The sequence below is a fragment of the Calypte anna genome, chromosome 3, assembly GCF_003957555.1.
Source record: "Calypte anna isolate BGI_N300 chromosome 3, bCalAnn1_v1.p, whole genome shotgun sequence".
Taxonomy (NCBI): Eukaryota; Metazoa; Chordata; class Aves; order Apodiformes; family Trochilidae; genus Calypte; species Calypte anna.
The window spans coordinates 60022271-60039607 of record NC_044246.1 but is presented as its reverse complement, the minus strand read 5'-3'; positions in this window follow the sequence as shown (position 1 = coordinate 60039607).

The window sequence follows — 17337 nt, the reverse complement described above, 5'->3', positions numbered from 1 at the left end:
AGTGCCGGGTCCTGCACTTTGGCCACAACAACCCCATGGGGAGATCCAGGCTGGGCACACAGTGGCTGAGAGCAGCCAGGCAGAAAGGGACCTGGGAGTCTGGATTGGCAGGAAGCTGAACATGAGCCAACAGTGTGTCCAGGTAGCCAAGAAGGCCAAGAGCATCCTGGCCTGTATCAGGAACAGCATGGCCAGCAGGTCCAAGGAAGTGATTCTGCCCCTGTACTCAAAGCTGGTGAGGCCACAGCTTGAGTCCTGTGTCCAGTTCTGGGCCCCTCAGTTCAGGAAGGATATCGAGGTCCTGGAGCGGGTCCAGAGGAGGGCAACTAGGCTGGTGAAGGGACTCCAGCACAGATCCTATGAGGAGAGGCTGAGGGAGCTGGGGGTGTTCAGCCTGGAGAAGAGGAGGCTCAGGGGAGACCTCATCACACTCTAGAACTCCCTGAAAGGAGGGTGTAGCCAGGGGGAGTCGGTCACTTTTCCCAGGCAACTCTCAGCAAGACAAGAGGGCATGGTCTTAAGTTGTGCTGGGGGAGGTTTAGGTTGGACTTTAGAAAGAATTTCTTTACCAAGAGGGTGATCAAGCATTGGAATGGGCTGCCCAGGGAAGCAGTGGATTCTCCATGTGGCACTTAGTGCCATGGTCTAGTAACTGCAGTGGTAGTGGATCAAGGGTTGGACTTGATGATCTCAGAGGTCCCTTCCAACCTAGCCAATTCTATGATTCTATGATTCTATGTTACCACCCATGGCAGCAGGACTAACCATATGACCATTAGAACCAGATGACCATTAAAACCATTCTATGATTGGCTGAGGATATTTGCAGGTCATTTTAAGAGCATGAGATGGCTGATGCAGAAGGCTAGGACACACCAACTGGAAGCAAAGAGAGGATATGACCAAGGTTTGTGCAATGAAGAAGTCAGTGGGGAAGTTGAGGGAGAAAATGTTCACCCAAAATTCTCAACTCATAGAACAGTGTTCAGTTTAAACCAGGTAAAATCACTTTGCACAGCAGGCAGTGCACTTTTGAAATGTGCTGACACAGGAGGTGCAGTGAGGTGTCAAAGAAAATCTCTAGGTTCAAATCAGGGTTAGACTAAATACAGCAAAATAGTATGAGAAAGACACCATTGGGAATCAGAGAGGATGTTCCTTGAGGCATCCCCAGTCCCACAGATACTTGTATGTAATTGTTAATGTTAATCTAGAAAAGTTAATCTTCCTGGGATGCCACCTTCTACAGAGCAAGTTGGTGAGGATCCTGTCTCTTGCCAGTGGCTCTCTAGCAAGCTCAAGGAGGCCAATTCACTTTGGCCAAAGTTAACTTCAGCTTAAATGTCGCAAAAGATAAAGAAAATTTAACTTAGTGAGCCCATGACAAAAGCAAATAAGTCATATAGTAGAAACAAAACCCAAACCTCTGAGTTATTTTAGAGGAAAATAAAAGTGCAAACCCCAAAAGAATAATTGTCAAATTTTTCTCCCACTTTTTCAACCATCTGCTAATATTAAGCCAGAGTTCAGCCACAGTGGCTCAGCTACATCTTTGTCCCCCTGTGGCAATGGGATTTAAGAAAATTGCATACTTCAGCAAAAAAAGGCAGTATCTTGAGCCAGATTCTGGGTACTCTTGACTGCTGGGAAACAGCACTGCTTGTGTTGCTTCAGCTGGTGAATGAGAACTAAGCGGATCATATTTTTTACATCAGTTTCAGGAATGGGATTATAGCCTTTGACTGGGAAATTACTTCCAATATTTATTTTGCTTCGTTTCTTTGCATTTATTAGGGCTAACTGCTTCAGCAGTCATTGTTTTCCCCACTAAACCCATGGCACAAATTACTTTGGCATATTTTCTTGCAGTTTATCTTTGTTTGCAGTAACTCCAAATTCCATGATGAATGTAAATCCATGTGCAAATTATCTGAACGATAACCTCTTCCTGGAAAGTGGACCACATGTATTTATGACAGTCTGAAAAAAAAAACAACCAAAACCCGTCTCAGTGTTTTGATTTTTCAGCTCTACTGTGCAATGTTAAACAGTCCTGATAATCTAGGGCACTAACACAGAGTGCTCCATTTCTGGTTTATTTGCACCATTCTTTGCACCAGATCTGCCAGATTCATTTGTGTTCTTTTTCTTCAGCACTGCCTTTTGGGTCTCCATACCTCAGCTAACCTCTAATTAGCAATATTTATCACCTTAAGAGGAATCCTGTTACTAGCCTCAGATTATCCATGTCTACAAATCATAGAAAGGGTACAAATATAAAAATACATACCCATAACATAATATACTAGTATATAATTATATGTACCCATAATATGATAGTTATAACAGTGGTCTATAGCTGTAACATCCCTTTTCCACTCGACATGGTTGTGGACTCTCCCCTGTTGATAGTTCCTATTAGATAGAAAAGAATGATAGAAAACAGCCTTACTGATGGGACACTCTCCTGTCTGCTGGTCTCATAAGAAACCAAATCTTCACACTTCCCCTCTGCAGAGCCAGGTGTTTTGAGCCTCCCTTCCTTCCTTGCAAAGACTTTGATGTGGAAGGCTGCTTTGCTTATTTATTTCAATCTTACTCTCACTAAGCTGTGGTGTGCAATGTACCCTACTGACTTTCTGCTTCACGCCTAGCTGTGTATTCAAGATTAGCCTGGGTTACTTGCTAGTGCTGGGATTTATTGATACAATGAATTTCACCAAGTCTACAATTCCAAGAATTCTGTCTCAGAGGCTAACAGGAAGTGAAGGAAAAAACAGTGCATGAAATGAGAAACATTTTCTTGACTACTGTTTGTAAACTGAATTTTCATAGAAACTAGTCACGTAAAGTCATCCAGAAAGGAACCAGAGGTAAAATTAGTCATCAGCTTAGTAAAGCTGTCTGTATTAAGTCCTCTTGGTATGTTCCAACAATGTACACAGTTAGTTTAAAATAATAGTGACTGGAAACCAAGACAAACATGACTGATGCAGACTTTGTGTAAGTGTGAATGAAACAACACAAAGTTAAGAAATAGCTCAAACATAAACACATCCGTTTGTCTCATAGCCAACTCTTGCCCTACAGCAAACCTTTCTTTTTCTGCTCCTGTTCTGCCTCACCATCCCAAATGACATCCTGCCTTTCATTTATTTTATTTATGCATAGTTTATTTAATATAAAGAATCTATTTAATACCTTTCTTTTTAATATTATTTCAGAAGCATAAACTGACCACTATTAGCATATTCATCAGTCTGATCATTCATTTTGCCTGCAGGAATTTCTTGGGCCATATAAACTGTTGTTTCAGGTAGCTGGTTCCCAGGATATAGGGATTTTTGACAACTGGGAACTCAGTAAACATCTGCCTCTAGGCTGTGGATATTCACCCTCGTAGGCTGTGTCTGCACCAGCAGAAGAGGTTACTGAAGCATGACCTTGTCCCCATGTTCTTGTCACCTTCTCTGTGGCCCCTAACTAACATTCATGAAAACAAGACGAGTCAATTTTGAGTGTTCAAAGAAGGGATCAATATTACAGCAGCTAATTTTGACTGAAACAAGTTATGGGAAGTCACACGAAGAGCCTGGCTCGCAGATCAGAGGAGATGGTAACTTCCAGTAGCAGGAGAGGGAGGAGGCTGAGGCACTGATTTTCCTGTTGGCACAGCTGCAGCTGGAACAGACCAAGCATCCATAGACTTGCACAAACTCCAGCTGCAGGAGAGCAGATGAGAAACTCAGAAGCAATGTCACTCAGGCATGGCAGTGTGCGTGCAGTTAGAAGCAAAACATCTTGGGTTTGCAGTAAACTCGTTCAACTCGAGACAGTGGGACTTTTGCCATCTACAACTGTGACAGAAGGAATTCTGAGTTCTCAGGATGACTTGAGCTGCTATAAATGACCGGGTAGTTTATCACACATCATAAGATGAGAGATGAGTGTCAACTTGCTAAACCACACAATTAGATCATGTGTCTGAGCCCTAAATTCTTACTTCTGCACCTAAAGAAATAGATTGAATTTCATAAGCACTGGGAATGCAGGCATCTCCTGTTGATTTAGTCATTCCAAAGGCAACTGTAAGGTACCCAAGTTTTTGGAAAATAAAACCATTTATATCCTTTCTTGAGGGCCAAGGAGTCTACTTTTAAATACATTTGTGTTAACCTTTCAGTCTGTGCAACTGAATGCAAGGAAATAAAGCCCAATTGGAAAGGCAAACTTTAAATACTGTCTCACTTATTTTAAACTACTACAAAACGTTTAAGAATACTCAAACCCACTAGATTTTACAGCAGCATAATTGTAGTGTTTTGGATGACTGTGGCAAAATCTTAGCCTAGTTAAATTTCTTCAAGGTACATACTATTTTCTTTAGAAAGGAAACCTGTTATTCCCCTCAAATGCAAATCATCTCTAATTTCTAAATCTAAAAGGTATGTCAATGACTTCAGCAGCAGTTACCTCTCTGATACATCTAAGATGTTCCAGCCTTTATGTTTAATCATAAAAGAAATTACTTAAATTGCCACAATAGTCTCTGAAAAATGGAATAACATTTTGCCTCTTCATTGATTTTAATGTATCTTCCAGAGTGTATTTAGAGATGGAACTGCCCTGCTGTTCAAGAATGGAAAGCTTTGTGGTGGTTTTGGTGCTTTCTACTCCGAAGTTTCCTGAGAGAGAGGCAGAGCAATGACTCTTACAACTTGATGGTTTCTAGATTTTAAAGGATTTGGTCATGGAGACCCAACTGTGTTTAGCTATATAACTCACCCTGTCCAAATCCAGTGTGGGATTGGTGTGGCACTGTGAATCACAGTGCAGTGAGTAAATGCAACCAATGCATGTAACTGTATAGTGAGGGCTCTTGACCTTGCAAGGAACAGAGATGAAAAGGCACAGAATGGGGAGACTAAAGCTCCAAAGAGTAGAAGATACAATATATATATATATATATATTATATGTACATACTCTGCATGTATATACTACACATACTTAGTTTTTTCCATTATATCAAAACTATGTCCAATTTACCACAGCATACTCATTGTTACAGGCAAACTTGTAGATATTCCAGGGTCTCACTTTCCAGCCCTCCCCTTCCATAATCTCCTTTCCATATGTTATGGAAGCCAGTGGTGAAGAAACAGACCCACTGTTCTCAAAAGTCATACATCAAGCACCTGAGTATAGTGGGAGGGAAAGGCAGCTGTGAGCCACTTTTATCGCTTCTCCAGGCCCAGATCTGCTGGAATCTCAAAGTGTCTGGAGAGACAAGAAAGCAGTAAACTCTCTTTCCTTATTTATGCTGCTTGTAGAGGTCTCGTGGGGAAAACTGTGCTAGTTGAAACCTGGAAGGAACTGAGTCATTGTGTGCCTTGCCTAGACAAATAACTCTCTGACATTGGCCAGGTCCTCCTGGCCCCTGATCCCAAAACTGTTGTCTCTCCATTTGCTATATGATGTCACCAGGCAGCCAAACCCCATCTGAAAGTCTGTTTAAGCCAATATGCTTTTCTTCAGCCCGGATTTTAACCTAGCCTTTTATTTGAGATTTCCATTCCATTGGATCCCCCTCCACCAATATTTAAATATTTGTGGATATGCATATGTACTTGAATGGTGTGTATAGGCATATGTACATACACACATCTGCACACATGCATATGTAAACATAAGAATCTGTTACTAGCATCATAGACCAATGAAAGTGATGTCTGTTATCAGGGACCTGTAATTTCAGGGACTGCTTGCATCTAGAAAAATATGAGAGCAGCATGATGTTCTTGTCAGCCTTCCTCCTCATTCTCTTCCTCATACCTTGATTCACTGTTGTTATCCCCTGTTTCAGTACACTAATACTGTTCTGGAACACTGCACATATCCATGCAGACCATGGTTAAAGCACAAACTTTTGGACCAGCATCAGGTCAGCACTACCTAGCTGAAGAACATGACCATGTATTTGGTAGATCTGCTTGTGTTACCTGAGTAGGAGGATAGTGGCCTGACTTTCCACCTGGTAGTGTCTGTGTTTGAAAAGCAAACACATAACTGAGACAAAATCACTGGTCAGCAGTGGCCCAACCTAATGTGCTACAAAGATGCTGCCTGGAGGGTGTAATGAAACATATAATTTTGCTTCCTATTTGCAATGCACTAGACATGCGTACATGCCTAGGTATATATATCAGCTTACATTGGCATCTTAAAAAAAAAATGTTTAGGGGCTTACAGGGGAGTTCATATGGGGTTTACAGGTGATTTTATCCACATAACTCTTAATTGCTTTGATAGCACCTAATTTCCAATTGGAGACCCTCTTGGCCTTTACTTAGCTGCTTTCAGACCCTGCAAGCACTTCCATTTTCTGACCATCATACTCCTCTTTAATCAGTCCAAATTTAATACAATGTCTCAACCCAGTACTGGTCTGCTTCTTCAGTCTGACCTGGTAGGTGTTTTTTGGAACACTTCTACTAATGAAGTATGGCCACAGTAGAAATGCTTCCACGTTTTTGCCTCAGATCCCATTCACCTCCATTCTACCCTTCCCACTGAACTGCAAGCAAAGCTCTGGACTGCAATTTGAGAGGATTAGGCTCAGTTCCATCCTCTTCTGAAAGCCTTTGCAAGTCTAATGCCTTTAGAGGTGAACAAAATAAATTCCAGGCAGTAGAGTACTCTGAGATCCGCTTTGATGATTTGAATAACAAACTGTAGCCAATGATTGCATGTTCATGAGTCAGAGAGAGAGAACAAATGATTTTGCAGACTCTTGGGTTAAGCGTTCCCATGGCCAGGGAAGCATCTTACCTGCTGCAGTTCTTGACTGAATAACTATGTCACAGGGAGCGTACAACTACAGGAGAAGAACACTTCTTTGGCTCACAGCTTTTCCAGGCTCTGCCCGGTAAAACACTGCTTTTGCCATAGGCTGTCTCAGAATATCTAATACTTATGTAGTTTAATTGTAGTAAAAAAGGAAGTAAAAAAAATACAGCTTTCAATTCATCCAGGCAAAGGAAAGGAATTAAATCCCGCATTCTTCTTTTCTCTGATCCAATTTCTGCCCCTATATTCCTTCAGAAAGGTCACCATGACTGTAATCTGTGTGAATTTAACATTGCCAGCTATAGATGGAACAGAACTCTGGGTAGTGAATTCTGATAAAGCAGCACCAGTTACTTGATATTTGGAGATTGGGAAGGAGTGGAATTTCAGACAATATTTCCTCTGGTTTATTTATAACCACACTATTTTTGTGGATCCAGCTGACAGGGATTTGGACCTCTGCATCTTGTGAAAGGAGGGTAGGATTCTCACCTTTGAGGAAGCAGATTTTATTAAGACATCTAAAAGAGTAAATCTTCAGTAAAACACAGAAAGTCCCTCCCTGATCATCAGTCTTCCAGGATTCTAATGTCAAACAATATAGACATTGTTTTTAAAAACAGGTGTTTTTAAAAAATTTGAACCCTGCAATCTTAGGTCACAGTCTCTCCAGGGTAGCTATTTCAGAAAAAATGCAGAAAAATATAATATCTGTTCCTAGAGTTCCAGTAATAGTGACTACAATGGCATTCAGCACCTTGTTACTAATTTAAGTGTGAAGTTTACCACCTGGCCTAGAAACCTTTGTTTCTTTTGTGTTTTCTCTCTGCACGGACTGTTAGAATTCGTCCGAGCCAAAGCTTCATCTCTATCTCCCTCCAATGGTGAACTTCGGTAATTTCTTTTTCAGAAAGTAAAACATATTAAAAAATACAACATCCACTGTTTATATATTATTTATTTTTCCAGTCAGTAGAGAGAGAGATCAACAATTTTAAAAGTCAAATACTCCTTAGAACTTGCAGTCTAAAGAACTATTCCCATTTATCATAGGATTGATCCATTCTTCAGTCAGAGCAGTAGCTCAGGAAGTCTCCAGTCCAACCTCCTGTTCCTAGCAGGGCCAGCTGTCTGGTCAAACCAGGTTGCTTGGGTGTGGAAAACCCCCAAAAGAACCCTCTCCACTGCCAATGATTGCCTCAGTGTGAAAAAGCTTTTTTTCACACCCAGCCTCTCATTTTGAATCACACCCATTGTCCCTCAGCCTCCCACCATACAGCGTGGTGATGATCCTGGCTGCATCTTCTCGACCATCTCCCTGCAAGTGCTAGGGGGCTGCTGTTAGTCCCCAGCTCAGTCTCCTCCCCACCGCAATCCCCACCACAATCAGACCCATCCCTCATCTGTCCTGCAGAGGAGGGGTGTTCCAACCAACCCAACCACCTTGTAACTCACTGGGCTCCCTCCAGTGTGTCTGTGTCCTCCTGTGCAGGGGCCCTGGGTGGAGGCAGCACCCATGAGGGTATGAGGAGAGCTGGGCTGAGACATTGCATTATCTAGTGTCTATTTAGATGAGGGGATTGAGTCCATCATCAGCAAATTTGCAGATGACACTAAGCTGGGGGGGAGCGTCAATCAGCTGGAAGGCAGGAGGGCTCTGCAGAGGGACCTGGACAGACTGGAGAGTTGGGCTGATTCCAACGGGATGAGGTTCAACAAGGCCAAGTGCCGGGTCCTGCACTTTGGCCACAACAACCCCATGGGGAGCTCCAGGCTGGGCACAGAGTGGTTGGAGAGCAGCCAGGCAGAAAGGGACCTGGGAGTCTGGATTGACAGGAAGCTGAACATGAGCCAACAGTGTGCCCAGGTAGCCAAGAAGGCCAAGGGCATCCTGGCCTGTATCAGGAACAGCGTGGCCAGCAGGTCCAAGGAAGTGATTCTGCCCCTATACTCAGCCCTGGTGAGGCCACACCTCGAGTCCTGTGTCCAGTTCTGGGCCCCTCAGTTCAGGAAGGAAATTGAGGTGCTGGAATGGGTCCAAAAGAGGGCAACCAGACTGGTGAAGGGACTTGAGCACAGATGCTATGAGGAGAGGCTGAGGGAGCTAGGGGTGTTCAGCCTGGAGAAGAGGAGGCCCAGAGGAGACCTCATCACTCTCTACAATTCCCTGAAAGAAGGGCGTAGCCAGGGGAGGGTCAGTCACTTTTCCCAGGCAACTCTCAGCAAGACAAGAGGGCATGGTCTTAAGTTGAGCCAGAGGAGGTTTAGGTTGGATATTAGAAAGAATTTCTTTGCAGAGAGGGTGATCAGACATTGCCCAGGTTTGCCCAGGGAGGTGGTGGATTCTCCGTCCCTGGAGACATTTAAAAAGAGACTGGATGTGGCACTCAGTGCCATGGTCTGGTAACTGCAGCGGTGGTGAATCAAGGGTTGGACTTGATGATCTCTGAGGTCCCTTCCAACCCAGCCAATTCTATGATTCTATGATTCTATGCTCCTATTAATATCATTTAATATCACACCTTAGATGACCTCATTGTGTTTCTTCCATGCTAACATGAATGCCTCATCATCTCTCCTGCCACAACATCTGGATGAAGGCAGCTGACAGCAGTGCCCTGCTCATGGCCAGAGGGCATGAAGAGTTGCCTCTCCCCAGATGTTTCCCCCTGGGAAGAAAGAATCTTGTGGCAGCCCTGATTCCTTATGGGACTTTGCCTTACAGAGTGTGAAGAGGGGATGGCTCAGAGCACGTGTCCTTTGCTAAAAACATGGAAAATATGAATATAGCTCAGCTGAGAACACACATAGAAAAAGTCAAGGTCAGGTCTTACTGTGGTTTCACCATTTCTCGGTAGCAGTTACAAGAATTTCCATGCTTTTCTGATCTGAATTTAATTTAGAAAGTATGTAAACAGCTATTTTCATTGCTTGTACCAGCTTACTCAGAAATTCATACTAAGAAAGACGGGTATTTTCGAGACTTTTCACAAATTATAAAGCTGTCACAGTTGACTGAAGAGATGCTAAAGAAGAAAAAAGTTTGAAGTAGCAAGAAGCCATACTGTTGGACTTCAAGCAGCATTATTACTAGCCATAAATTTTGCTTTTGCTACTGATACTCTATTCTCCACAGGTCTTGTGGTTTATTTAGTAAAATGATAATCTAGAAAATAATAAACCCCCAAGAATGACGCTTTTCAAATTGTGAAATACTTCCTAAAAAAAAATTAAAATGTAGTATTATGTGCCAGAATGTATGAAAATTTTGCAAATAGATTGAGAGTATGCTCACATTGAGTTCACAGCTCTTTCAGGGATTAAAATGGTGTAGTTTGGATATGCATGTGAATTCATACAGTAAAACATACAGAATAGATTTTGAGGGATAACTTATTCACAAAATCCAATTTAACAAGAGAAATTTTCAAAAGCACCTTTGAGAACTACAAATTTTTTTTGTATTCACTGTCCATGAGACTGAACTGTCACTCCAGCTGTTTCTAGAAAACTCATAATCTATGTGATACTTGAAATCTCAAAATTTAAATGTGCAGTAGGAGAGAAAAAAGAAAAAATTCTGTAAGCAGAGCCAAAGCAAGATATTTTTGCTGCTCATAGTGGAATATAAATGGGGTTTTCCTCCTTCTCAGCCCTCAGCAGAACACCCAAGGCAGCGTGAATACAACTGAAGAATCAGATCATTTTGCAGGGGCATCTGACTATCTGAAATAGAAGGGGAAGGAAACTTTGCAGCTTTCTCTTTGTCAGAAGATGGCTAAAAAAATCACTTCTCTGTTCTTCAATACCAGCAGCTTGTGGAAGTTGGGATCCTGGCAAGGGCTGTCAGCAAGCCAGCCATACCTGGCAAGAAGCATTTCAGCTGGCCCAGTGCTTAGTCTTTCCCCAGTATCAAACACAAGGCTACCCTACTGTAATATTCAAGCCTGGGACATGGTTCCTCTTCCTTTGCCCTCTTAAGGTGTTTATTTCCTCATTGCGAAGAAGCAGATGTATCTTCTGATAGCACCATTCTGTGATCCTCCATCAGCTGATCCAAAAGGATGCTTCTGATGCACTGCAGTGTTCCCAAAACAGATCAATAAATAACAAAGACACAGCCCTTTATTTACTTCTTAGGGGTACATTGCTCTAGGCTGAACACAAAGCATGTAGGTACTAGATGCTGCTTTTCTTCCTGTACCTTTTTATGTCTTTTTATATCTTAGCTGATGTTGCCAGTTGCATTTCAGCCTGCCTCTTTTTGCATTAAGTCAAAGTCATAGAAAAAGAACTAAGCCAAATATAAAGAATAGTTTATTTTAAATTCTTGTGGTATGAAGATTTATCTCCTAGCCTTCCACACTGAGTAGTATTGATCAAAAGTCTTAGCATACCAAAATGACATTATTTTACAGATACATAGACTAAATTCAGAAATAAGCCAGCATGTAGCAATGAAAAAAAATATTAATTGAGCAGCAAAAACTCATTTAAAGTTCATCCTTAATTATACATTATTTTTACCATTACTACTTACAATTGTGATTGGGAAATGATGAATTTTAAGCAAATAATATGAAACTCCACTTTTATGTCAGCAACCTGAAGAACTGTGTGAAGAACTGTTTACCCTAGGTAGAAACCTTTTGGTAGCATGGGTGATTTTATATATTGCAGAAAGAACAGGTATAGATGTCTAAGGGCCTAACAAGAGGATCCCATTTTGAAGTGAGGAGAAAAATAAAAAATTCAAGCTGGGGACAGTATTTCCTAAAGCTATGACCTTCCTCCTGCACATTTCCCATGGTCTGAATGAGCTCTTAATAACTTTTCCTAGTATGTTTTCACATTCAGCAATCTGGATTTCATGTAGGTAATAAAAATATAGTGATCCTTAAACAAGAACACAATGGGATTTTTGCAAGAACGCTGAGACTCTAACTTTTAAAAACATGTGCTTATCATTTGATATGAGGTGATCTGGGGACATTCTTTGTACTTCTTTGATATGTTTTGGTGAGAAATAGTAGGGATTACATATCTAACCAAACAACAGAAATGATACTTCTTCTTGATGATGTAAAACTTTATAAATGGGTGCATGGTCAGTGGGTGGGGTACATTACTAACTGAACTCCAACTCTTCATCTCCTCATTTCCTAAATGTTGCTTGAATTTTACTGGCTCTGGTCTGAGATCCTGTCTGACATGTCTGAGTACATTTCAGCTGTCAGATTCCATCCTTTAAAAGAAATACACTATACCTTATTCGATATACAATTTGTGGTTGATATAATACATGACACATTAACAGAAACACATTATAAAGTGTTTCGCCAAAGGAGCAGAGAAAATGGGAAGAGAGACTAAAGAAAATGTCAGGCTAAATGAGCAGTGAAAAGTCTGTCCAAACCCTGCCATAGGTGTCTCTGAAACACATTACAGCACATAGTGTTCTCTATGGCAGGATCCCGCAGACATACAAGAGAGCAAATATTTATTTCACAGGTTTGGACCATGCAGTGGAACATAAACATTTTTTGTGTTGCCTGTAGCTCATTATCACTGATCTAGCGTTAAATTTCTCAGAAATCAGTCACCTAGGGTGCACTTTGTACTGAGGTTGAGGCAGGCAAGGCAAAACAAGACTTTTTACTTCAGTGGTAGTCCAGATATAAGTATAGGTGTACCCCAGCAGCCTGCTAGAGAGCACTGAGTACCTTGACCATGGGCCAATCCCATCAGTATTGTACTGTTTACAGCCTGTTCCTCACATTCACAGCCAGCCCTGGAGTCAGCTCCAAAAGATCTGGCTGTCCCTGGCCAAGGAGCGGGTGTTTTTCCACAGCTGGGAGAGGAAGGGCTCAAGTGGGTCCTCATGAATGGGAGGAGAACTGGACAGGTTTCTGCTGCTGGGAGGAGGTAACTCCTGGTCAGTAGTAAGCTGTCAGCAGAGGAAGAACTATATGCACATGCTTTTCATTCAAGGAAGGCAGGAATTATTCAGGCACTACACTCATGTCTCTGCTGAGAAGTCTGACATTTGAAATGCCCATCTAGAGATCTCAGTTAACACATGAGGGATTTTGAGTCTTGCATGCCTCCAGAGATGCTTCCACACTGTGGGAGAACATCAAGTGTGAGCTCTAAAATAATTCCAGATGTGCAGAGGTGCCATACCATCTTTATTATTTTTTCTGATAATGAGAGACTATGTTTCTCCACCCACAGAACAACGCTTTGAACAACCCTTTTGCAGAATCAGGTAAGCAAAGAACATTCATTCTGTGACCACAAGAAGCATCTATTTTATAAGGTGAAATAAACCCCCCCTTGTGATAGAAAACCATGATTGAACTCACTTTAAACCTGAGCATGCATTGGAAGTTTTAAAAATAAATGGCATGAATTGCAGAAACTGACTAAAAAAAAAAAAAAATCAGCAATGTTTGGTCTTAAATTATTGCACAGGAATAACTACAAATCACTCTTTGTGTTATGATTTAACCTAAGAGGAGCTGTTGATGATTTTGCTTTCCACAGATCAAGTTCCCCTCACCTCTTCTGTGTACACCACCTGTGTACAAATTTTGCCATTTTTCATGGTCTGCTGTAGCTCACCAGATCACTACCTCTGCCTCAATCCTAGTTGTGACCCATTTGCATTCCTGGCTGCACTGGTGGTACCCACAGCACAAATCAAGGCAAATTTACGATGCCATGCATGATACCAAACTTTTCTTTTACCTAGAATTGGCCGGGAACAAACCACCATTTCTCATCTGCATGTTGTGATTCTCAGGAGAAATAAAATCTAAAAGACCAACTGTGTTCACTTTAAAATGCACGAGGGAAGTCCCCTGTGGGAATATTAGAGGAAAATTGAAGACTGATGGTGTTTATGCATGTGTGAGAAGCCTTGAGCAAGGACTAGATGCTGTCTTTCTATTCCCCTAATAGTACTGAAAGTCTAAGAAAGGAATTAATCAAACTTCTACCCACTGCTTAAGCCTATAGATTGTCTGTGAAAAACAGCACTACTCTAGTACCTGCATGTTTTGTTCTGTATTATCTGTGCATTCTGTGTTTGTATTATAGTGGCTAATCAATTCTCTTCCTACCACAGAGTTCCCACTAAAGCATTGCCTTCATTGAGAACTAAACATACAAAATACTCCATTCTATTTCTTAGTCTTACACTTGTGTAGGGACATCGTGGCTCTGGTTCTCATTTTGGCACTCTATTTCAACAGCACTGTGCTTTTTACTTCATGTCTATTCATTTCATCCTCTTGCAGATCCTTTATTTGAGGAAAAAGCAATCACATGTCTAGGGCAGGAAAGCACCATCCTGAACCACATGTTCTCCCATACCTACTGACTTTCCCATGCTTACCAGCTTAGAAACTCATCTACAGCCTTGATTTCTGGGGCCTGAAGCTCAGTTCGGATTGAGTTCTTATGTCTATACAGGATCCTCTTAGACTACATCAAACACCTGATAAACTGGAAACCATTGTGCTTATATTAACCTCCCTGCCTCCTGACTTTTGTTTGGTTTTTTTTCTCTAAGAGATAGTTTAAAGGATGCCACTGTAGAATCAAAATCCTAACCTTTTAGGCCAAATCTCTCGTTGCCCTTTGCCATAGGCGTGGTACACACAAGGACCACAGGTGTAGAGAATTTGAAGTTCAACAAGGGGAAGTGTAGAGTTTTGCATTTGGGGAAGAACAACACAATGTCCCAGTATAGGTTGGGGGCTGACCTGCTGGAGAGCAGTGTAGGTGAAAGAGACCTGGGGGTCCTGGTAGACAAGAGGATGACCATGAGCCAGCAATGTGCCCTTGTGGCCAAGAAGGCCAATGGCATCCTGGGGTGCATTAGAAAGGGTGTGGTTAGTAGGTCAAGAGAGGTTCTCCTCCCCCTCTATTCTGCATTGGTGAGGCTGCACCTGGAGTATTGTGTCCAGTTCTGGGCCCCTCAGTTCAAGAAGGACAGGGAAGTGCTTGAAAGAGTCCAGCGCAGAGCTACTAAGATGATTAAGGGAGTGGAACATCTCCCTTATGAGGAAAGGCTGAGGGAGCTGGGTCTCTTTAGTTTGGAGAAAAGGAGACTGAGGGGTGACCTCATCAATGTTTTCAAATATGTAAGGAGTGAGTGTCAGGGAGATGGAGTTAGGCTTTTCTCAGTGATGACCAGTGGTAGGACAAGGGGTAATGGGTGTAAATTGGAGCACAGGAGGTTCAAGTTGAATATTCGAAAAAATTTTTTTACTGTAAGGGTGACAGAGCCCTGGAACAGGCTGCCCAGGGAGGTTGTGGAGTCTCCTTCACTGGAGACATTCAAAACCCGCCTGGACACGTTCCTGCACGATGTACTCTAGGTGGCCCTGCTCTGGCAGGGGGGGTTGGACTAGATGATCTTTCGAGGTCCCTTCTAACCCCTATGATTCTATGATTCTATGATTCTATGATTCTATGACAGCACTTTCTACAGGCCTGCCTGCCCAGGCACTTTGCAAGGTCTATCAGCTGGGAAATAGGATAGAAGATAAAAGGCTTAAGTGATGCTGGACCTTGTAGTCACGAACAAGGTCTGGTCACAGTTTCTAAGGTTGGGAGCAGCCAATTCTCTATGGGTCAACAAAGCCCTTTTGGCCAAGAGGGCCAATGGTATCCTGAGGTGCATCAGGAACAGTGTATTCAGCAGATCTAGGGATGTTCTCCCTCTCTGCTGTGCCCTGGTGAGACCATACCTGGACTACTGTATCCAGTTTTGGGCTCCCCAGTTCAAAAGAGACAGGGATCTACTGGAGAGAGTGCAACAGAGAGCTATGAGGGTGATAAAGGAACCTGAATATCTCCCGTGTGAAGAAAGACTGAGAGAACTGAGGCTGTTTAGCCTTGAAAAAAGAATGCTGAGAGGGAATCTTATTATTGTCTATAAATACCTGAAGGGTGGGTGTCAGGAGAATGAGGACAATCTCTTTTCAGTGGTGCCCAGTAATACGACAAGAAATAATGGGTTTAAAATAGAACACAGGGATTTGTACCTCAACATGAAGGGAAACTTCATTCTGTGAGGGTGATGGAGCACTGGTACAGGCTGCTCAGAGAGGTTGTGGAGTCTCCTTCTCTGGAAACTTTCAAACCCTACCTGGATGTGTTCCTGTGTGGCCTACCCTAGGTTATCCCGCTTTGGCAGGGGGTTTGGACCAGATGATCTCTAGAGGTCTCTTCCAACCCTTGACATGGTTAGAGGGCTGGAATTCTATGAGTGATTCTATGACTTATAAAGTCATGAATGGTGCAATAAATGTAAACAAGTGACTAGATTTAGATTCTGTAGGATGATTTTTAAAGGTTATATGTGTCAGTAGTCCTCATGAGACTGAATCAGAATTGTTGTTTCTGAAAATATATAGAGGTATGAGATATTTTTCAAAAATTATTACCATTTCTTCTTGCCAGTACTTTTGATCATCCAGTCTGGGCACAAAACACATGCTTGTCAGAAGTTCAGGCCATCAAAATTCCTCCCAAGGAAACAAATGAATAAATGACCAATTAGTCATTTAATTAAAAAGTCATCAGGAAGAACACTTGAAATTGTCATGTGAAAATTCAGGAAGCCAAAATCTTGAGATTTTTTTTGTTGCTGTTTTTAGTTTCTTTTGTTGCTGGTGTTAATTTTCAATGCTTCTGATTTCTTGTCTTGAAAATTATCACAATTTGCTTTTTAAATACACTCCTGAGACACAGTATAAGATACTATAAATGCTTCTTGTATTAAGATTGTCCTTTGGAAAACTTCTATGTATTACTACAGACGTGGTCATAAATTAGTTTCAGTGAGGTTAAATGGAGTGCATTTTCACAGGTTTTAAAATAAATTGTTCTGAGACTTCTGATTGAAAGAGCAAATCTTATCGACAAAGAGAAGAGGATGACCAAAACTCTAATTTAAAATTGTTTTAAATCAATTTGAAGATTAGACTGTCTGGGTAAGCTCAAAGGCAGACAGAACATCTTGACTTGATTTGCATCTGGGTGCAAAAGAAAATACTAAGAAACTTCGAGGAAGCAATGAGTGATTAAGGCTGACTGCTAGTCAGAAATCCAGTTCTCTCTTTTCTCCATCTCTCAGTAAAACTCCAGCTTCTAGGTCAGGGCCTTATCTGGCAAGACACCTGTGTGCTGCTGTCCTGCTCATATTAAGCCAGTCCTGCACTGGGGAATGAGAGAAACAGCATCCTGCAGATAATGAAGATTATCAGTTCTTCAGTGTGTGTATGTGTGCTTAGGGAAAAAAAAAAAAAACAAACCAGCGTGGGTGACATGAAGAGAGGGGGAAAGAGAGACAGAGAAGAAATATAGTATTTGGTATTGATTAAAATTCATTATCAGGACAGCCTCTGTGCAGAGAAAATATTTTCCCCATCAGACTGCTTTTGCAGTTATTTTCCAAACTGCAGCTTGAAGACAAC